The sequence below is a fragment of the Balaenoptera physalus genome (genome assembly GCF_965194825.1).
Source record: "Balaenoptera physalus genome assembly, chromosome: 13".
Taxonomy (NCBI): Eukaryota; Metazoa; Chordata; class Mammalia; order Artiodactyla; family Balaenopteridae; genus Balaenoptera; species Balaenoptera physalus.
In genome coordinates, this window is record NC_138892.1 from 40,671,680 (window position 1) to 40,695,921 (window position 24,242).

At 34.9% G+C, this 24,242-nt stretch overlaps 3 long non-coding RNA genes across 3 annotated transcripts in view; 1 reads left to right on the forward strand and 2 right to left on the reverse strand.

Annotated features, from left to right (window-relative positions):
* The window catches only part of LOC309640440, a 676,795-nt gene that overhangs the window by 215,258 nt on the left and 437,295 nt on the right, over window positions 1–24,242 (forward strand). The gene's annotated exons all lie outside the window — the stretch shown is intronic.
* The window catches only part of LOC309640431, a 181,195-nt gene that overhangs the window by 108,293 nt on the left and 48,660 nt on the right, over window positions 1–24,242 (reverse strand). The gene's annotated exons all lie outside the window — the stretch shown is intronic.
* On the reverse strand, window positions 4,746–24,182 carry LOC309640432. The gene is made up of 3 exons (XR_014252213.1): window positions 21,573–24,182; window positions 17,319–21,248; window positions 4,746–17,282 (listed from the first exon to the last, which is right to left on the reverse strand). It is a non-coding gene; the product is annotated as an uncharacterized lncRNA (long non-coding RNA).

The window sequence follows — 24,242 nt, forward strand, 5'->3', positions numbered from 1 at the left end:
AAATATTTTGCTACCCTAGAATAAGAACTTGCAGTTCTGGTGACCCTGTGGTGGGTGATGTAATGTGGATAATACTGTCAAAGTCTTTCCTTACACATAATAATGAGAAAGTGTACAAAACACTTGGCTATTCTGCGGTAGTTATTAATTGCCTGTGTAATACAGTAGTTGGCCCTTTAACCGAAGCTGATTGAGTTAATAATTGAATGTTTGAAATATTGATTCACCGCTGGCTTTCTCTATGTGTTTGAATTTACCATGGTAACCATGAATTGGTTTTGTCACTGCATTGTATATTGCTTTAAATTAAACTGATGGGATTAATAACTGAATGGAAATTATAAAAGCTGTACAGCTGATGTTTCATTTTCTTGGTTATTTTCTATCTATTATGCTCACATACAGACTCTATAACTTCCCATCCGCCTATTACCATCAACAAAGCAATAGGTTATGCCTATTAAACCTCACTTATCTTAATCAATGTACTAATGTGGACATCATTTTTACATTTTCATTATTTTTAATTCTAAAGGAGTATTTGAGATGTTATAATACTGAAATGTGTATATTTATATAATGATATTAAAAATTGCAGTACTTAACTATACTTTCACCATAATTCTTGTTACTTTATCTTTTCTTTGAAGGGATAACACATTTATTTTGAAATATCACATAAATACATATATTTGTTTTTCATAAAATAGTGGAATCACCTTATTTCATGGGCTAGAAAGTAGAAGATTAATTTTTTTTAAATTATTTGCCCCAGTCTATCAGTAACAGAGCAGAGAACAAAGGGAAATTTTTCTATTTGATTTACTTCCAGTTTACCTTTTGTAGAATTTTTTCTGTCAGGCACTGCCAGAATAATCTTCTGGAGGTCAAAATTTTTATCAGTTTTGTATCCTATTCTAAAACTTTTAATGACTTTCCATTACCTATATAATTTCTCCCAGTCTTTGACCTGAAATTCAGAGCCCTACATAATCTGACCAATCCCTTCAATTTTATTTTTTTAAGTATGTTGAACTCAAGTTCTACCTATAGCAAAAATATAAGAAGATGTATATTCTAAAAATAATCCTGTTATCAATATGGAGAATGAATTGGGGGAGAAACTTGAGGCAAGCAAGCTGGCTAGGTTCTATTAGTTCATGTGAGAGATAATAAATGGGGTTTACAGAGAGACAAGCAAACCCCTTTGGGACATGCCTCTTATAACAGCAGTCTTTAACTGTAGGGCTTAGTATAGTAAACATTAAGGGGTATTAGATGTAATATAGCTAATTTATTTAAGGAAGTCATAATCCTGTGGTCACTTTATAGCTGGAGCCTCTCTGCTCTATGCCAAAAGACCATCCCTATGAACACAAGTTATCCAGCAAGAACAACATTTATACACCTTACTATAAAACCAAGAAACATTTTAAAAACCTCACTATAATTTTATTGCTCAAAGTGTATTAGAATTAAGTTTGTTTTTTGTTTTTTTTTGTGTGTCTGTGTTTCTTTTTCTTTCTTTCTTCTTTTTTTTTTTTTTTTTTGGATTGTTTTTGTTCCAAGTGCAAAATTTCAGGTGGTCAATTAAAGAATTATACTTAAGAAATCATGGTGAAGACTCCATAAATAACTCAATTCATTTCAATTAATTTCAACAGGTTATCCTTGAGGGCCTACTGCATTCAGTGCATAATTGATGGAACTGTTTTGACTTGAAAAATGAGATACTGAGTTGGGGGGGGTGGAAGTATTATAAGAATTGACTTTTACTTTTTGAAAGAAGATGTATTCTTTAATGTACTGTAATGAAAGTTGTCCAAAGGCAACTGTCAGCTTAATATTAGAAAGAACTTAACAAGTTAGAAATATCTAAAAGTGAAATAGGTGATGGTGTGCCAATCTCTGTTTCATCAGAGAAAGAAAGGTCTCTTTTTCACACTTTGGTAATCTGCATTCATATGTTGAGTGGAAGTTTGGCTTAAATTATTTCTAGGCTCATTGTATGCATGGTAACATAAGGCAGATAAGAGAACAGAAAACTGGGGGTTTGATACCTGGCCCTGGTTGTGATATTTACTAGCTGATTGAATTAGGTCAGGTACTTCAACTGTAAACCTTAAATTCCTTCATATCAGCAAGAAGAACTACAATCCTGCAGCCTGTGGAAAAAAACCACATTCACAGAAAGATAGACAAGATGAAAAGGCAGAGGGTTATGTACCACATGAAGGAACAAGATAAAACTCCAGAAAAACAACTAAATGAAGTGGAGATAGGCAACATTCCAGAAAAAGAATTCAGAATAATGATACTGAAGATGATCCAGGACCTCGGAAAAAGAATGGGGGCAAAGATTGAGAAGATGCAAGAAATGTTTAACAAAGACATAGAAGAATTAAAGAACAAACAAACAGAGATGAACAATACAATAACTGAAATGAAAACTACACTAGAAGGAATCAATACCAGAATAACTGAGGCAGAAGAACAGATGAGTGACCTGGAAGACAGAATGGTGGAATTTACTGCTGCAGAAGAGAATAAAGAAAAAAGAATGAAAAGAAATGAAGACAGCCTAAGAGACTTCTGGGACAACATTAAACAGAACAACATTCACATTATAGGGGTCCGAGAAGGAGAAAAGAGAGAGAAAGGACCTGAGAAAATATTTGAAGGGAATATAGTCGAAAACTTCCTTAACATGGAAAAGCAAATAGCCACCCAAGTCCACAAGTGCAGAGTCCCATACAGGATAAATCCAAGGAGTAACATGCCAAGACACAGAGTAATCAAGTTGGCAAAAATTAAAGACAAATAAAAATTATTGAAAGCAGCAAGGGAAAAACAACAAATAACATACAAGGGAACTCCCATAAGGTTAACAGCTGATTTCTCAGCAGAAACACTACAAGCTAGAAGGGAGTGGCATGACATATTTAAAGTGATGAAAAGGAAGAACCTACAACCAAGATTACTCTACCTGGCAAGGACCTCATTCAGATTCAATGGAGAAATCAACAGCTTTACAGAGAAGCATAAGCTAAGAGAATTCAGCACCACCAAACCAGCTCTACAACAAATTTAAAAGGAACTTCTCTAAGTGGGCAACACAAGAGAAGAAAAGGACCTACAAAAACAAACCCTCCAAAATTAAGAAAATGGTCATAGGAACATACATATCGATAATTACTTTAAACATGAATGGAATAAATGCTCCAACCAAAAGACACACGCTTGCTGAATGGATGCAAAAACAAGACCCATATATATACTGTCTACAAGAAACCGAATTCAGACCTAGGGACAGCTGTACAACAAATGTTAAAGGAACTTCTCTAAGTGGGAAACACAAGAGAAGAAAAGGACCTACAAAAACAAACCCTCCAAAATTAAGAAAATGGTCATAGGAACATACATATCGATAATTACCTTAAACGTGAATGGATTAAATGCTCCAACCAAAAGACACAGGCTTGCTCAATGGATACAAAAACAAGACCCATATATATGCTGTCTACAAGAAATCCAATTCAGACCTAGGGACACATACAGACTGAAAGTGAGGGGATGGAAAAAGATATTCCATGCAAATGAAATCAAAAGAAAGCTGGAGTAGCAACACTCATACCAGATAAAATAGACTTTAAAATAAAGAATGTTACAAGAAAAAAGGAAGGACAATACTTAATGATCAAGGGATCAAATCAAGAAGAAGATATAACAATTATAAATATATATGCACCCAACATAGGAGCAACTCAATACATAAGGCAACTGCTAACAGCTATAAAAGAGGAAGTCGACAGTAACACAACAATAGTGGGGGACTTTAACACCTCACTTACACCAATGGACAGATCATCCAAACAGAAAATTAATAAGGAAACACAAGCTTTAAATGACACAATATGCCAGATAGGTTTAATTGATATTTATAGGACATTCCATCCTAAAACAGTAGATTACACTTTTTTCTCAAGTGCACACGTAACATTATCCAGGATAGATCACATCTTGGGTCACAAATCAAGTCTCAGCAAATTTAAGAAAACTGAAAAAATATCAAGCACCTTTTCTGACCACAATGCTATGAGATTAGAAATCAATTACAGGGAACAAAACGTAAAAAACACAAACACATGGAGGCTAAACAATACGTTACTAAATAACCAAGAGATCACTGAAGAAATCAAAGAGGAAATCAAAAAATAGCTAGAGACAAATGACAATGAAAACACGACAACGCAAAACCTATGGAATGCAGCAAAAGCAGTTCTATGATGAAAGTTTATAGCAATACAAGCCTACCTCAAGAAACAAGAAAAATCTCAAATAAACAATCTAACTTTATACCTAAAGGAACTAGAGAAGGAAGAACAAACAAAACCCAAAGTTAGCAGAAGCGAATGAATCATAAAGATCAGAGCAGAAATAAATGAAATAGAAACAAAGAAAACAAGAGCAAAGATCAATAAAACTAAAAGCTGGTTCTTTGAGAAGATAAATAAAATTGATAACCCATTAGCCAGACTCATCAAGAAAAAGAGGGAGAGGACTCAAATCAATAAAATTAGAAATGAAAAAGAAGATGTTACAACAGACACCACAGAAATACAAAGCATCCTAAGAGACGACTACAAGCAACTCTATGCCAAGAAAATAGACAACCTGGAAGCAATGGACAAATTCTTAGGAAGGTATAACCTTCCAAGACTGAACCAGGAAGAAATAGAAAATATGAACAGACCAATCACAAGCAATGAAATTGACACTGTGATTAAAAATCTTCCAACAAACAAAAGTCCAGAACCAGACAGCTTCACAGGTGAATTCTATCAAACATTTTGAGAAGAGCTAACACCCACCCTTCTCAAACTCTTCCAAAAACTGCAGAGGAAGGAGTACTCCCAAACTCATACTATGAGGCCACCATCACCCTGATACCAAAACCAGAGAAAAATACTACAAAAAAAGAAAATTACAGACCAATATCACTGATGAATATAGATGCAAAAATCCTCAAAAAATTACTAGCAAACAGAATCCAACAACACATTAAAAGGATCATACACCATGATCAAGTGGGATTTATCCCAGGGATGCAAGGATTCTTCAATATACGCAAATCAATCAATCTGACACACCATATTAACAAATTGAAGAAGAAAAACCATATGATCATCTCAATAGATGCAGAAAAAGCTTTTGACAAAATTCAACACTCATTTATGATAAAAATTCTCCAGAAAGTGGGCATACAGGGAACCTACCTCAACATAATAAAGTCCATATACAACAAACCCACGCAAACATCATTCTCAATGGTGAAAAACTGGAAGCATTTCCTCTAAGATCAGGAACGAGACAAGGATGTCCACTCTCACCACTATTATTCAACATAGTTTTGGAAGTCCTAGCCATGGCATTCAGAGAAGAAAAAGAATTAAAAGGAATACAAATTGGAAAAGAAGAAGTAAAACTGTCACTCTTTGCAGATGACATGATACTATACATAAAGAATCTTAAAGATGCCACCAGAAAACTACTAGAGCTAATCAATGAATTTGGTAAAGTAGCAGGATACAAAATTAATGCACAGAAATCTCTTGCATTCCTATACACTAATGAGGAAAAATCTGAAAGAGAAGTTAAGGAAACAGTCCCATTTACCACTGCAACAAAAAGTATAAAATACCTAGGAATAAACCTACCTAGGGAGACAAAAGACCTGTATGCAGAAAACTATAAGACACTGATGAAAGAAATTAAAGATACAAACAGATGGAGAGATATACCATATTCTTGGATTGGAAGAATCAATATTGTGAAAATAACTATACTACCCAAAGAAATCTACAGATTCAATGCAATCCCTAGCAAATTACCAATGGCATTTTTTTACAGAACTAGAACAAAAAATCTTAAAATTTGTATGGAGACACAAAAGACCTCAAATAGCCAAAGCAGTCTTGAGGGAAAAAAACGGAGCTGGAGGAATCAGACTCCCTGACTTCAGACTATACTACAAAGCTACAGTAATCAAGACAGTATGGTACTGGCACAAAAACAGAAATATAGATCAATAGAACAGGATAGAAAGCCCAGAGATAAACCCACGCACCTATGGTCAACTAATCTATGGCAAAGGAGGCAAGGATATACAATGGAGAAAAGACAGTGTCTTCAATAAGTGGTGCTGGGAAAACTGGACAGCTACATGCAAAAGAATGAAATTAGAACACTCCCTAACACCCTACACAAAAATAAATTCAAAATGGATTAGAGACCTAAATATAAAACCAGACACTATAAAGCTCTTAGAGGAAAACATAGGAAGAACGCTCTTTGACATAAATCACAGCAAGATCTTTTATGATCCACCTCCTAGAGTAATGGAAATAAAAACAAAAATAAACAAATGGGACCTAATGAAACTTAAAAGCTTTTACAAAGCAAAGGAAACTACAAACAAGACGAAACGTCAGCCCTCAGAATGGGAGAAAATATTTGCAAATGAATCAACAGACAAAGGATTAATCTCCAAGATATACAAACAGCTCATGCAGCTCAATGTTAAAAAAACAAACAACCCAATCCAAAAATGGGCAGAAAACCTAAATAGACATTTCTCCAAAGAAGACATACAGATGGCCAAGAAGCACATGAATAGCTGAGCAACATCACTAATTATTAGAGAAATGTAAATCAAAACTACAATGAGGTATCACCTCACACCAGTTAGAATGGGCATCATCAGAAAATCTACAAACAATAAATGCTGGAGAGGGTGTGGAGAAAAGGGAACCCTCTTGCACTGCTGGTGGGAATGTAAATTGATACAGCCACTATGGAGAACAGTATGGAGGTTCCTTAAAAAACTAAAACTACAATTACCATATGACCCAGCAATCCCACTACTGGGCATATACCCAGAGAAAACCATAATTCAAAAAGGCACATGCACCCTAATGTTCATTGCAGCACTATTTACCATAGCCAGGTCATGGAAGCAACCTAAATGCCCATCGACAGACAAATGGATAAAGAAGTAGTGGTACATATATACAATGGAATATTACTCAGCCATATAAAGGAACAAAACTGGGTCATTTGTAGAGACGTGGATGAATCTAGAGACTGTCATACAGAGTGAAGTAAGTCAGAAAGAGAAAAGCAAATATCATATATTGACTCATATATGTGGAACCTAGAATAATGGTACAGATGAACCAGTTTTCAGGGCAGAAATTGAGACACAGATGTAGAGAACAAACGTATGGACACCAAGGGGGGAACGCGGTTGTGGGTGGTGGTGGTGGGATGTATTGGGAGATTGGGATTGACATATATACACTATTATGTATAAAATGGATAACTCATAAAAACGTGCTGTATAAAAATTTTTTTAAAAATTCCTTCATCTCTCTATTAAAGAATTTATTTCCCTAAAAATAAATTATTGGTATTATATTCATACCTGGGAGAAAGAAAAGAATTCAGTTGTCAAGAAAAAAAAAGCAATAAAAAAGTGTACTAATTTGCATATATCTTCCTGACGAATTTTTAGTAGAATACTTTTAATTATAACTGAACTATTCACAGATGACTAGCATTCTGTATATGTGACAAGCAATGGTATTATTACAAAATTATTTTAAGCAATTCATAATTGGGTTATCTAAAGAGATTCATTTCTGTACATCCACATTTTTTAATTCCAGAAGGGCTTCTCATTTTAATAAAATATGGAATAAATTTGTTTGATTGTACAGATACATCCATGTATATGTTAACTGGATTTATGATTCAAGGTTCTCATCAAAGATCAATTAAAAACATTAACCACTTGATCTAAGCTGTCATCTAAGGAACATGAAATTAGCCTCTTCTCAAGTTCTTCATTTAATATTTTTTACAACTACCTTTTTTTTATATGGATTTATTTAGTTAAAACTTCTGTGTTATCTCTGCAAAGAACTCAAACCACTTCAGTAAGGCAATTTTATATTAAAATCATAACTTGTTTACAACAGCCTTCGTGCTTTCTGCTCCTTTGGTTCAGTGGAAAGATGATTTCTTTTAAGAATATCAGTGATTTCTCTAATCCCAGGCCATTCTCTAGGACTTGAGGGTGTTCATTCCAGAAATAAACAGTATTTGTTACAGTTCATTTCCCTGTTGCTTCTTTGGGGAAATGAATAGAACACTTCAATGCCAGAAAAGAAAAAGCTGTATGGGGAGAGAAAAAGAAAGAAAAAGAAAAAAGAAAAAAAAGATACATTTTCAAATGTCAGAGGCCTATATGGCATCTGACCTAGGAAGAGGCTCTAAAGGGGAACAAATCTCCCTGCCCGCCTCCATCACTGAGCACTGACCTCCTGTGGCCCTGGCTGCTGTGTAGGTAAGGAGTGCTTTTGTGCACCTTGAGTGGAATATTTTGCACTGAAAACACACTGAGTTTAACTCAGCCTTAATCATCTAGAGCTACCAAGACAATACTTTTAGAGTCAGACTGAGGAGAACAGACAGCTCCCAGATAAGAGTGATATTTGAGGCAATTACTTGTTAACTACTCTGACCAACTCTTCTGCTGTAATATGAAATCTTTGATATATGCAAAACAAATTTCCTAATGTTTGATAACCAAGATTTATGGCTCTGCATTATTAATCAAAAGAAAATGTGACTACTTTACATTTGTATATTGTTCATCAATACATTATCTTGACTTTACATACATTATCTTGATTTGTGCCCGTTGAAATGTTTTTAGTTACACAATAGGGTCTCAATAGCCTAATTTTTTTGGAGATCAAGAAACTGAGCCACATAGTTATTAAGTGAATTAGTGAAAGTCAAGCATTTTACTGAATGGCCAAACACAAACAGTAACAGTAATGTTAATAGCAACCAATATATACTTTTTATCTACCATACGTGAAGCACTGGCTGTAAATCCTCATTCCCAGTCTTGATCAAGATGTGGCAATGAGATTTTGGACCACATATTACAACATACACAATCATTAAAGGTAGTAGGATAAGCTAGTTTTGAATTTGATAAATCTTCTAATAGTTCATTGCCAGAGTTTTTCTATATGCAATGCCCACCTAGGAATTAAGTCTTTAAAATGATAAACAATTTTCTGAAGAGTATGTAATATAATATTTTATACGTCTTTTTCTTATAAAAGAAGGACCATAAAACCAAGCCTTTTATAAAAGGATTGCCCTTTATTTCCTCACCTTCAGAGTTATTGCAGTTTATGTTATTTGATGTTCAGTACACTGCAAGGTATGCTGAAAAGAATGAATCTTAATGGCCTCCCCAACTTAGATTTTCTCCTTTTTCTGCCAGGAGTAGACCAGTTAACTTCTAGGGACTTCCCTTGTTTGCTTCTGTGCCCTGATTTTATTGGGACTGACAGAACAATTGGTGAGTATTTGATGAGAATTCTAAAGATTGATCAGAGTCTCTGAAAAAGTTTCTCTCTTCTCTGGTTTTATGATGTACTATTCTGAGGCCAGGAACAGCTCCAGCCTGAGGGATGCCAGCAGGGGATGAAGCAGAGGTGAGAGTCTTGATGGAAACATACCCTCCCCGCTTTAGCCATTTTTGGAGGTAATTTAAGCCTTTATTTTTTAAAAGCAAAGTGACTTGAATTTTCTCTTGGCTGCAAATAATATCAAACAAAGTGATATAGTGAGGAATCCATTTTAGAGAGTATTAGTGGATTCCTCTGGCAGCTTATAACTTTTATTAATTGCGATATTAATTTGCCTCTATAATATAATATGATGTGAGAATTATGTTGGCACCTCATCATAAATTTTTAATTTGCCTGTTCCATGCTGTAAGTTCCAAGAGGTTAAAGAACATCTCTGTTGGGTTTACTGCCAATGACCCTACACCTACTACAGTCTGTGGCCCAGAGTAGGTGTTCACTAAATCTTCATAAAAAGAAAAGAAGAAAAAAGAGAGGAAGGAAGAAAAAAAATAGGTCTTCCATTGTTCCTAATTCAGAGACAGGGAATAACTACAGGAAGCTAGATTATTGTGAATACTTTAAAAATAGAATAAAAATTGTACAACAGCCCCAAGAATACCCATCATGATTTTCTTAAATGCTACCTTGGAATACATTCTCTTTGAATAAAAACAAAAAGTTCAAAGAACTTTAATACAAAATAAAAGTCACTTAAATAATTCTAGATAGTCAACCTGGATGCTTAAGATATGTACAAGTTTGCCCTTTTCAGTTTTATAATGTGAAATATAATACATAATGAGTTATAAGAGCTGCATCCAACATTAAAAACTGTACCTCACTGAGGATGACATGATTAACAGCTACTTCAGATTTCAAAGCTATCAGAGCAAGCAGGACTATATTCTTAAAATTCAGTTTCAAAGCTTCAAAGTACACTATTTTAATTTACCCTCCTTCTTTCACAACAAAAGGACATTCATCTTTGTCACCACTTCTCTACTAATGATCCTTGAAATGATATTCATATAAATAACATAGGACAAATATTGCTTTAACTTGATATATAACAACTCCCTGCAAAGAAGTGCTTCTAACACCTAATGGCCTGATTATGAGTTTTATTAACATATATTTCAAATCTTATTTTCTCAGTAAGATGAGAAACCCTTAGAAATGTTTGGACATTTGCTGAGATTCAACTTTTGAGCCATTCTTATCAAAACAGTTACCTCCCCTAAGTATGCCAACTTTTAGACAAGGTATTAGCTTTGTGTAAATGATGAAACCAAACTACTGGATTAGTGAATACCTGCCTAAATGTACATAAATATTTTTTCAAGGTTCTCCTCACAATCATTTTCCTGCCTTAACAGGCTGTCCATTTTTTACCTTTCATTTGTTTACAGATTATTCTGTTGGGTTAAATACCCATTTTAATATAATGAATATAAAATTTGGTATGTATGTCAGAAATCTGTCACCCCTACATTAACTTTGTGTTTAAGATACATTAACTTTTATATAGCCAAGCACCTCTTAAAAGATAAGTGGTTATAAACGATTAATATTGACTAACAATCCTCCTTTGGCCATCAGGTCTTCTCTTAACAATCAAAGCATGTACGTGCGTGAAGAGGTATATTATGTGATTAGATAGCAGACCTGTGTTATTAAAATGTGGCTTTCTGCAGACAAAAGAGAGGTTTCAAACAGTTACCATAAATATCGGGTTAATTTAATACACTAAGCTTCTCTTCTGTACACTACTTGAAACTCGAATGCTATTTACTTTTAAAATATCTGAAGGTTTCTGAAAGTTTTGGAATATATCAGCATGTAAGAACAGCACTGATCATATACTGTGTATCAGTGCTATCCAATAGAACTTCTTCCAGTGATGGAAACATTCTGCATTTTCCAGCACTGTAGGCACTAGTCACATATAGAGAGCAAGGACATAGAATGTGGCTAGTTTGGCTGAGTAATTTAATTTTATTTAATTATTTAATTAAATTTATATTTAAATAGACACATGACTAGTGGCAACTGTAGTGGACAGCACGTGCAGTTATAGAGTCTCAGTCTTTGGAGCCAAACACCGTTCTCTCTTTCCCTCTCACCTTTGTTCTCTACTAAGTTTTCCTTCCTTTCTCTTTGTTGCTTTTTTGTTCATCACTCTAAATATCATATAGCACAACTTCATACGTGTTTAGTACTGTTAACTGTTGGGTCAGGAAAAACTATAAATCTAGAATAAATCTAAGTCATGGGTTTTATTTTTCTGAGCATTTAAAACAAGTTGGGGAGTCACACATCATATAACTCATTGTCACGTATAATATTATATCCTGATCACATCAAATAATTTGGTACACAATTTCAGAGGAAGAGAAGGTTATTGCAAGCACAGTACCTTGGTATGGCTGAGGCACAGTGTTAAAATGGTTCTTTAAGAATAAGTTTAGCAAAGTGTTCAGGGTCTAGATCACAGCAAACCTCAAAATGAGGTTATTCATTAGACAACAGAAGAATATTCAAGGGTTTGAAACTAGAGTGTAACATGTTTTATTTTTTAAGATTATTCTGGAAGCATTGATCTGCATTATAATAAGATAGTGTATTTCAACTGTCCCTACATTGTGTTATAATTATCTTTGTATATATCTGTTTCTTCAACTAGAATCCAAAGATTGTTGAGAGAAGAAATTAATCTTATTTACTGTAGTAATTAAAGCACCTACCATGATGTCAGGCTCATAGTAAGTACTCATAAACTATTATAAATTATTTCTTGAATGCAGGCACATCCAAAACTATAAATATCTGTCTATGTAATCCTCAAATAGTTTCAAAAGATGTTCAGCTTAAAATTCTAGTTTTTTTTTTCTTTTTCATAGTAATAGTGAGAATGCAATTCTCATTTTCTGTATTAAATATTTTATCCTTTACTCAGTATCTGTAGAGTGTATTTTTAAACTTGGGGTACAAAAAAGAGAGATCATAGTCTAAGTTTGCTCTAATCATAGAGGATGGTCTTCCTTATAGCACCATCTATTCCTTCCTGCTCCAAATTACAGAGGCAGGAAACTTTGTTCACTCTTATGCCTAGGTATTAGGTCCTTGAAGATTCCTTTTGACCAAAAAGAGACAACTGAAATACACAAGCTAGACCAAGGGAAGCCAAGAAGGTCAGAAAAACAGAAACAAGTTGTGCCTTCTAAAATCACTATCCTTTTAAGCAAGCAGCAGACAACTGAACATAGCTGAGCAGAGATATTTGACATTTCATTTCTACCTTGACCATCTAAAAGACTGCATTCACATGAGCAACATGCTGTATTCAGTAATGGCTACTCATTCTATTAGTTTTTATGGAAATTTCTATGTTAACTAGAATGGTACCATATTTTCGGTTTCCCCAGTGAACCCAGACTCACACATGAGCCTCAGCACCCGAAGGCCAACACATCTCAGGCCTGTCAACAGCCACACAAGCAAAAGTAGGTACACAAAACAACACAAGGGAAACACCCTAACTAGCCTAGAGCATCAGGGAAATTGATCCTCAAAGAATCCAATTCAGAGATGCCACAAGAGTAGATTAAAAAAATAAGTAGCGGTTTCCACGACTAAACATAGATAAATATCTCTCAACAGCAGGTGATGCACTGCACAAAACATGCAAAATGAAATTGTTTCCAAAGCAGTTTTCTTATACTTTGATGATAATGCTTTGGAATATCTTAAAATCACTTGTATAGAATGCATAAAATGTATAAAGAATAATTCATGATACTTGCCCTAAGGGAAATCATAGTCCAAAAATTGAGTCAGATATGCAAACCTTAATCCTTAATGTGATAATTTAGGTAGTATAACAGAGTTACACACAGGACTTACTGAAGGCAGTGGAGGGAGTTGATTACCTAAACGCCTCTAAGCAGGAAGGACAGTAGGGAGGGCTTCAGAGAAAAAGGAGGTGTTAGCTGTTTGATGGATGAAAAATGACTTTCCAAGTGATCAAGGGGAGAGAGTATTTTAGACTATAAAAGCAAACTGCACAAAGGCATAGGGGCATATACACCCTGAGAAGCATCTGAGGAACTCCAGGTAGGTTCATTGGCTAAGTTGTAAGGTATGATTGCAGAGGAAAGAACATGAACTTTGAAGTCAGACAAGCTCAAAGCACTGACCCACCACTCACTCACTAGCTGGGTGACTTGGAACATATTAAATAACTTATCTGAGTCTCATTTGTTAGAAGAAGAGAATAATAATTACTGTGTAATGTTCTGGTGAAGATTAAATGAAATAGGCATCTAAAGTATCTTCACAGTGTCTAGGTAAATAAGATGCTCAATATATGATAGCTGTTATCATCATCTTCATCATCGTCATCACCTTCAGATTGAGGAAGTAGGCTCTTGGAAGGCCTGTGCTCTACACTGACTGTAGTGTAGCAGACATTTAAAGACTTAAAACAGAGGAAAACAAACCCGTAATTGTTTTAGGAAAATTGCTCCAACAGCATCATGGAAAATGGGAAGAACTGAGCCTGGAATCAGGAAAAACAGTGAGAAGACAGTGGCAATGACCCTGTAAATATGAATACAGAACTAAGACACTAAGTACAGAACTCAGACGCTAAGTGTTGAGCTGAGGAGAGGAGGTTTTACCAAGTTTACTTTTCTCCTTTTCTCTCTCCCCACGCAAAGCTTACGTGGCTTATGAAAGGCTTCCAATACAAAGTCACAATTGAGGTTGCTGTGGTTACAGTGAGTAGGAAGAAAATACTGTGAATCCTTTTTTCCTGGCTCATTCTTAAAACAGTAATTTTATCACAATGTATTTCAGAATATTGTATTATAGCTAATCTTCTGCCAGGAAAGTTTTCTGTCCTGGCTTTCAAAGTAAATATAAGAAATAACAGGAACCCTGTCACTCAGATTTACCCCTTGCACTCGTCCAAGGTATTTAAGATTCGGTACATAATATCTCATAAAGAGCTTCGAGGCATGTAACAGTGAATAAGAAACAGTCAATAAAAATATGAATGTGGTTGCTGGGCACTGCCGTTGTCACTCAGAGCACTATAGCTATACAACTTCTCTGTCATAACCAATGCTGTTTCCTTGTCAAAAAGGCTTAGTTTTCAGAAAGTAGCAATATAACACAGACTTTTAAGGAAGCTCACTCATATCTTCCTCTAAATCTGCTGTAAGTTTTAGTTTGATTCTTCTAACCATTGTTTAAATTCATAGCATTTTTTTGGTTAATATATTTCTACTCAATGGGGCTAAAACCAATCCCTAAGACATTATCACATAACATTGAGCTGGCCGGTTTTTTATTGTCTTTGTTCTCAAAATGCTTATATTCTAATAGCAGGTCAGGCTGTTAAAAATTGAGTACAAGTATAGTAGACAAGATATAGAATATGTATATTTTATATAATAACTGAGTGTAAATACAGTAGGCAAGGATAGTTACATCCCTGCTACCTATGTACCTTCCAAAGCAATGTACCGGAGTTCCAGAGCTGATTGCTCTGCTTAGGTAGATGCTTAATTATTTTAATAGTTTCCTGTAATGCCAGGAAAAACATAGCAACCTCTGTTTTTATAATAATGCTTTATATTTCACAAAGTACCTTCTTATTCATTCATTTCATGAACAAATATTTATTAATCATTTACTATATGACAGACACTGTTCTGAGAATGTAGCAGTGAACAAAGTAGACCAGGATCCTAAACCTGATGGAGCCTACACTCTCATTCTTGTTGGGGAAGTAAATGATGCAGTGTGTAACAAGGTGATGAGTGTAACCGAAATAAATCAAGTTGGGGAAGGAGTTAAGAAGTGCTGAAAATTTGCTGGTATGTAGAGGAAAAGCATTCTAGGGAATGGAAACAAGACAGCAGAGGTCTTAGGTAGCAACATGGTAGAGATATTCTCTAAACAGCAAAGAAGCCAGTGTAGCTAGAGATAAATGAGAATGGGAAAAAATGATTGCCAAAAAAAAAGTCCAAAAATTAATGCCGGACCAGATTATATAGAGTTTGAAGACCATTTTAAGGACTTTTTACTTAGAGTGATATGGGAGTCATTAGAGAGATCAGAGCAGATAAAAAACATGATCTGACTTATAGTTTAAAAAAATTTTTATTATTCTGGATTGAGAAGAAACATTGGAGGACAAGAAGAGGAACAGAGACCACTTAAGATATAGCAGTAATCCAGGAGAGAAAGATGGCGGCTTGGACTAGAGAAATCGCACAGGAAGTGATATCTTATTTTGGCTATTTTTAAAGTTGGGGCCGAAAGTATTCCCAGCTGACTGGATATGTCAGTGATGACTTCAAGGTATGGGGCCTGAACTGCTGGATGGATGTAGCCACTAACTGAGATGGAGAAAACTCAGACAAAGAAAATATAGGAGGGGAAATCAGGAGGTTAATATTGGCTTGGTTAAGTTTAAGATATCTATTAAATACTCAACAGGAGATGTCTAGAAGGCAGTTGGATACACAATTCTGGAGAGTTCTGGAGGGAGTACAGACTAGAAGGAAAAAACCTGGGAATTGTCAGCATAGAAACTGTGGTCACCAAGAAGTTAGGTGGATAGAGAAGATGTCCAAAAACTAAGCTTGGAGTAACTCCAAAATTAAATTGGGGAGATGAGAAGGCACAGCAAAAGATACTAAGAAGTAGCCTGTAATGTAGGAAGAATTTAATGTCATCATAGCTACATAACTAAAAGTACTTCCAAGACGAAAGATCAACTGTGAGAAGATGAGGACTGAACACTGACTTTTGGATCTAGCAATGTGGCCATTAGTGCAGATATGACAAGAGCAGTTTCTTTGGAGAGGTTACAAGTCTTGGAGTGAATTTAAGAGAAAATGGAGAGTAACTGAAGATTCTAACTATAGAAATCTCTTTCAAGGGGTGTTGCTGGAAAAGGGAGCAGGGAAATGAGGAAATTGTAGAAGTGGAAATGGAGTAGAGAAAGCGTTTAGTTAAGATGGGAAAAGTTACATGTTTATGTGTTTGTTGTTTAATAATCCTAACAACCATGTGAGGTAGATATTATTTGCTCCCACTTTACAGGTAAGCAAAAAAAAAAACAAACTCAGAAATGACACTGAATCAGATTTTGAGACTTACCCAAGAGTCCTGTCATTGAGTTAGTGTTAACAAGGATTTCCTTACTGATGGGTCCTTTGATTCCCAAGCCCCTACTCATTTTGCTATACCAGGGAGCCTTTTCCCCTAAGAATAAGCACTGGAAGAGAAGAAGGAAAGGTATTCTTCTCCCTGTGATGAGAGGCCAGGAACCTCTAGCATATAAGGGACACTACTTACCTAATCATAAGTTCTCCACTGACAATTTTATTGACACCTATGTTTATTTTCTATGATTGACTTGTGTACCCCTATTTAAGATTCTCTAATTCAGCACCACGTGCAAAATATTACTTATATTTATTGTTCATGATAATTACTGTTTATGATCCTGAAATTTTAAACAATTATATTAATTTACAGAAACAATTGCTTGCTATTGATAAAAACAGAATCGGCAAATCCAAATGGAAACTAGTTTTGCAATATCCGACACTGTAAGATGATACAATGTATCTAAACTCCTGAACATTTTTATGTTTAATGTTCTTTTATTTAATTCTTATATTTTATTTTAATTAGTTATATTCTTTTTAGGAATTAATATGGATATATTACATGCTATTTGGTATATACTGGAAGACAAGTTCATACATGCTATTTGGTATATACTGGAAGACAAGTTCATAGAACAGTAAATTTTAGTTATGAAGCTACAAAGATTTATATGCTATAAATGTCTGACAATGTTGTATAGTCTTACTTATAAGAGAAATTATTCTTTAAATTCTTTCCTTTGTTGATATTAGCCAGTACATATTTATTTTGGTGTGATGATATCTACAAGGTCTTAGATAAGTATCCAAAGAAAGAGGAATAGTACTATAGGTAGAATATATTTTCATTCTCACTATAGATATCTGAGGTTTTATTTATTCTTCTAAAAATTAAGTATATTGTTACTGGGCTTGCCTGGTGGTGCAGTGGTTAAAAATCTGCCTGCCAATGCAAGAGACATTGGTTCAAGCCCTGGTCCGGAAAGAACTCACATGCCACGGAGCAACTAAGCCCGTGTGCCACAACCACTGAGCCTGTGCTCTAGAGCCCATAAGCCACAACTACTGAAGCCCACGCACCTAGAGCCCATGCTCTGCAACAAGAGAAGTCACCACAATAAGCCCACGCACCTCAATGAAGAGTAACCCCCACTCGCCACAACTAGAGAAAGCACATGCACAGCAACGAAGATGCAACACAGCCAAAAATAAAATAAATAAGTTAAAAAAATATATATATAGTTACTGTATTTATCCAAAAACGAATTAATTCAGTCTTTTTCCACCACCATCATTAAATTAGGCAACCCTGCTGGTGGGGAGTGTGACACACCAAAAGAAAATAATTTTGAGATGGTTTAAATTCATACTTGTGAAAATTAATGACTGCGTAAGGAGAAAAACATGCTTCCAGCAAAGAAGTGAACACAGAGATAATTAGAGAGCTATCAATAATATAAAACTAATATTTTATGACTCATATTCATGTTCTTCCATTTGATGATCATTTCAAAGCTTGGAAAAGGATGTGTTACCAATTAGTTGCTTTGAAAAGTACAGCCAGTTGAAAAAGAAACTATCAAACAACTGAAAAAAATGTATAGGTGATATAGAAAATGTTCATGTAATAATAAGTATTCTTTATGATATAAATAAGATTTCTTTTGGTTTCAAAAATCATATTATACCAAAATGTAGCCAGTCCTAAATTTATGTACTCTATGAATGAAAATTTTGATGTAAAATTATATATTCAAATTTTAATAAAATTTCAAAGGAAATTGTTCATGGTTTACAGAATTAAAAGTATCCATGTAGAGTATGACAAAGAAGTTGTCTGGCTCTATAATTTTGTCTCTGCCATTGACTATTTGAATAAATTTAAGCAAAGTATTTGTCCTCCATCCATAAGCTGAATCAACCCTTTGTTCAGTTGTGAGAGTAAAATGAGGTAGTATATGGGTATCTGCTTCATATATCTACAAATAGTAAACAGAGAACAGTGCTGTCATGAAGTAATCATTGCAGAAAGGACATAAGAATCCTATTAATCTTCCGCTCATTCATTTAATAAACATATTCTGAATATTTTTAGATACCATAAATGGAACTAGAACTTAAAAAGAGAGTGGGCCAAACAATAATGAATAAAGAAAATGTCTCCCTTCAAGAAGGCCTTTTGTGTCACATGTGTATATACAATGTTATAAAAAATTAAATCCCTAAGGGATTATAAGGAGCTACATCCAATGAAGCATGTGTTTATGCAATATATAGAAGAAGAGTTGCATTCAGTCAGATGGAATAAAATCAAAGCTCTAAACACTGATAAGTATAATTCACTTAAAATTTTAATTTACTTAAAAGAGCTCCTTAAGAGCTCTTTGAGTCTCTTTCTTCAAACATAAAAATAGGGAAAGTTACACCATTTTTATAGTGTTATTTTAATAATGAAATTAAAAGACACAATATGTATCTATCAAGCTATCTCTCTATCCGTCCATCCATCTATCTATCCATTCATCCATCTAACCATGCCATATACTGGAAAATAAATGTGTCAGTCTTCCTTTCTAAACATAATTTTAATTCTTAGATTTAAATTCTTTAATTTTAAATATCAACCAGATATTTTAGTCACTAAAAGAGCAAAGGCACCACATTTTAAAAAATGTGATTATTTCAAAGAAGTGTCAAAATTCTTTCTTGTGCATGGAGATGGAAAAGACTTTAGCTGGATTTCCTTACACATATTTTCATGATTTGGTATTGCTGGGCACCATAATCTTTTCAGTTTAGGTCTCCTAAGTGACTTAATCTGGTCCTTGGGAAAGACTTTTATTTTATGTTATAGAAAAAACCTACATTTTATTCTAATTCTCAAATGCTAGGTAGATATATTAATGGAAATATTCTACTGGCTTGAATTTTGTTGAAAGCATTGGTTTCAATGTTGACCCACTGGCCCTCTGATCAGAGGGAATGTCCTGATTGGAAAGTATTTGCTGATTTTTACATCTGCTGTGGCTGATTTCAAGATGTCAACATGATGCCACTGAACATAAAGCTGGTCAGAAATAGATACAAACAGTCACCGTCATGAACTCCTGCACTCCAGTGGTTAGAATACATTACTTACGAAGTTTTGCACTTCAATATCTGGCAGGGTTATCAAAGTTATCTGCTTTACTTTTTCAATCAAAGCTAAATCTCTTCTACAGCATTCCCATCCACTGACATCAAATTTACTTTTAAAGACTTCCAGGCACTGAGAGCACTGACTGCCCAAGCTACTCAATTTTGGACATCATTTACTGACAAAAATTTCTTTCTTATAAAGAGCCAAATTCTGTTTGGTAAGGCCTAATACCAATAAGTCCTAATTTTGGAATATTAATTCATGATTTTCAAAGAGATTTAACATACATCATTTGTTCCTCAAGAACTTCCAATTATAAAAAAGACACTTAAAGTTCTTCCATAAGTGGTGGTATGTTCCCAGTCTTCAGTGTTCTCCACCCTCAGGCAAGCAGACAAAACCAAACCAGACTTTTGGTCTGAAGCATGAAAGGGGTGTTGAGACAGGCAGTGAGGCTGAGCTGGGCTCAGCTGAGATGAGACTGGGACCAGTTGGTTCTGGTCAGGGGAGGTGGAAGGGAGAGAGTTTTGTGGGAGGGGTAAGGAGATCTGGCCATGGTGTCTCTGGAAGCCTGTTTATCCTTCTTGTAGCAGATTCAATTTGCTCTATGTACCTAGTACTTTCGAATATCAGATTTGAAAACGAAGATCCTTTGAGGGGAAAAAAAAAGGGCTCCATAGCTGCATGAGGGGCCTTTAATATTATAAGAAAGAATTGAAACTACTTGGGGAGAAATCAATGTCTTTAATATTTTGGGGAAAGGGAATGAACATGATCAGATTTCTGAAAAGTTAGGGTTTTTGATTCACTTGCCGTTAATCTAAGTATAGCCTTGCAAAAACCAGTTGCTTACTGTTTTCATTTTTAACTATTAGACATCTTATATCAATGGACAAGATGAAGTGAATGAGGAAAAATGGGTGACTGGAAAAATGATTTAAAGGTGTTGTAAGAGATCAGTGGTGAACATAATTGGGCCTTGGCCAGGGTGGTGACATTGGCAATAGGGAGACGCTCTGACTAATAAATATTTCAAAGGTAGAACTGAGAGGATTTGAAAACTGATCAGCTATTAGAAAGAGTTAAGAAAGAGATCAAAGATGATTCCTAGTTTTGAACCTGGGCTTCAAAAAATATTTTGGATTGAGTGAATTAGAACACAAATATCAAAATGTATTTAATTCAGCTAAGATAGCACCTAGAAAAACACTTATACCATAAGCGCTTGTATCAGAAAATATGAAAGGTCTAAGATTCATAATCTAACTCCCCATATTTACAGTCCAGAAAAAGAAAGCAAATTAAACTTAAAGCAAGAAGAAGCATTAACACAGAAAACAGAAAAAAATCCAAAAGTTGTTTCTTTGAAAGAGCAATAAAATTAACATACCTCTAGCCACACTAATTTTTAAAAAGGAGAAAAGAGGGCTTCCCTGGTGGCGCAGTGGTTGAGAATCTGCCTGCCAATGCAGGGGACACGGGTTCGAGCCCTGGTCTGGGAAGATCCCACATGCCGCGGAGCAACTGGGCCCGTGAGCCACAACTACTGAGCATGCGCGTCTGGAGCCTGTGCTCCGCAACAAGAGAGGCCACGACAGTGAGAGGCCCGCGCACCGCGATGAAGAGTGGCCCCCGCTTGCCGCAACTAGAGAAAGCCCTCGCACAGAAACGAAGACCCAACACAGCCAAAAATAAACATAATAAATAAATAATAAATAAAAATTTAAAAAAAAAAAAAAGGAGAAAAGATACAAATTACAATACTAGAAATAAAAGGGGGGATATCCTTCCAAATATTACAGACATTATAAAATTATAATAGCAAAATATTTTCATCAACTCTATGCCAATAATTTTGACAACTTAGGTGAAAAGGACAAAATCTTTGAAAGATACAAACAACCAATGTTCATCCAAGAAGAAATAGATAACCTATGTGACCCTGTATCTCTTAAATAAATTAGATTCATAGTTAAAAGCCTCCCCACTTTGAAAAAACCCCAGGACTAGATGCCTTCAGTGGCATCTACCAAACACCTAAGGAAGAGATGATACCAAATCTATGCAAACTTCCAGAAAACAGAAGAGGAGGAGATATCTTTCAACTTATTGTATGAGGTCAGCATTATCCTGATGCCAAAGACATTACAAGCAAAGAAAGCAAGAGAACGATACATCCCTCCTAAACATAGGTACAAAACCCTTAACAAATTACTAGCAAATTGAATTCAGCAAAATATTAAAAGTGTAATACATTATGTCCAAATAAGTTTACTACATGAATATAAGGTTGTTTAACATTCAAAAACCAATCAAAATAATTTATCACATAAACATTCTAAAAAAATAAAAGCCTTATGTCTTTCCAAAGAGGATCATATACTAAAAAATCATTTGATAAAGTTCAATACCCACTTATGATAAACTTCTCAGTAAATCAGGAATATAAGAAACTTCTTCAATCTAAGAAAGGATATGTATGAAAACCTAGAGCTAACATCATATTTAAATGTGAACTACAGAATACTTTTCCCCTAAAATCAAGAATAAGGAAAGGAGTTTTATTCTCACCATTTCTATTCAACATTGTTCTGGGGGTCCTATCTAGTGCAATAAAGCAGGAGAAAGAAATGAAAGTCATATAAACTTGTATGGAAGAAATGAAATTTTCTTAATTTGCAAATAATATCAGATTTGAAGACACTCCTAGGACATCCATAAAAAATTGCTAGAAACCATAAGTAAATTAGAAAGAACACAGGATACACAGTTGATATACAAAAAACAATTGTTTCATTTGCTAGCAAAAAATTATAAAACATGCCATTTACCATTTTTAACAAACAATAAGCAAAAATTCCAACAAACATCAAATACCGAGCGTGAATTAACAAAATATGTACAACAGTTATATCTTGAAATCTACAAAAGATTGGTCAGAGAAATTAAATAAATGGAAGTGCATATCATGGTTATAGATTGAAAGACTCATTGTTAAGATATCATTTCTCCTCAAATTTATGTTTATATATATAAATAACACAACCCCAATAGTAATTCAATTATTTTTGTAGAAATTGAGAAGATGATTCTAAATTTTATCTGGAAATGTAAAGGACCTAGAAGTCTCAAAACAATTTTAAAATGCAGAACACAATTGGAGGACTTATACTAAATTATTTAAGACAATAAAAGACACAAGGATCAAGACCATGTATTACTCAGCAACATAGGTCAGTTCAGAAACTGACTACACATATATTGCTTTATTTTACCTCTAGCTCAAAAAATATTTTATGTTTCTTTTAGTTTTCCTGTTCTGTGTTTGTGTGTGGGTAGGAGTTAGAGGGAATGAGTGTTGAATTTGGCTGATCTTTTTAAGGGGGCATCATTTATCTAAATGACTATATGGTCTTCCTTTACCATTAACTTTATACATAAATACATATGACTGAGGAGAATTCTGATCTTATTCCATTCTTAACAAGTGTCATCTCTCAAGCAGACATCCACTGATACATTGTTTCTGGGACTATGAGGTTCTCACAGTGCTTTAGTCACTGGCACTTTTGAAGGGCGAGTTCTTAGAGGTTTGGTTTTGTATCACTTGGAAGCATCAGGAAAGCAAAGCGTTAAGAGTCCTGCTGTTGGCCTCAGTCAGCCCTCAGAGGGAATCCTGTTTCTTCCGCTTACTAGAAGTTTGTCCTTGGATGAGGTACTTAACTTTCCTAAGCCTTATTTGAAACTTGAGGAGTCAAACCACATCTCACAAGTTTATTTTAAGAATTAAATGAGATCTTGAGATCATTCAGATAAAGCACAGAGGAAGGTATATAGTAAATGCTGAATGAATGATATTTATTTATTGTTATCATTTTATTGCTTCTACTGCTGCTGAAGAAAAATACCCAGATTCCTATAAGATTTCTAGATATAATAACATCCATACCTAGGTCTGTCTATCTTTGCTTCAAACTATATCTGGGGAGAAGTTCCTCACTTGCGACCAGCAGCTCACCGAGTCACGGCTAACAAGCCTAGGTGGTACTTTTGCACAAATTTCAAAAAGGGACTGCCTCTTGGATGACAAACCCCTAAGAGAGCGCTCATGCTTTAGCAAGGAAACTGCACACTGGAACTGATTGTGTATATGCTTGCCTATATGGCCAAGTGTCTCTGAACAAGGCAAGAATCTCAGAAACATACAGATGGTTAGGAGGTGTGCCTCGTGGCACAGTGAGACAAAATGGGCCAAAGCAAAGCCCTTGCATTAGTCACTGCCTCTCTGGTTATACGCACATGTTAAAACCAAAAGGATCGCTCTTCTTTTTCATTAGAGCACAGGGCTTTTGGCCAAAGGAGGACAAGTTTCTCGTGGGGAAAGGTGTTTTGGAAAGTGCAAACTGTCCCGGAAAGAGCTAC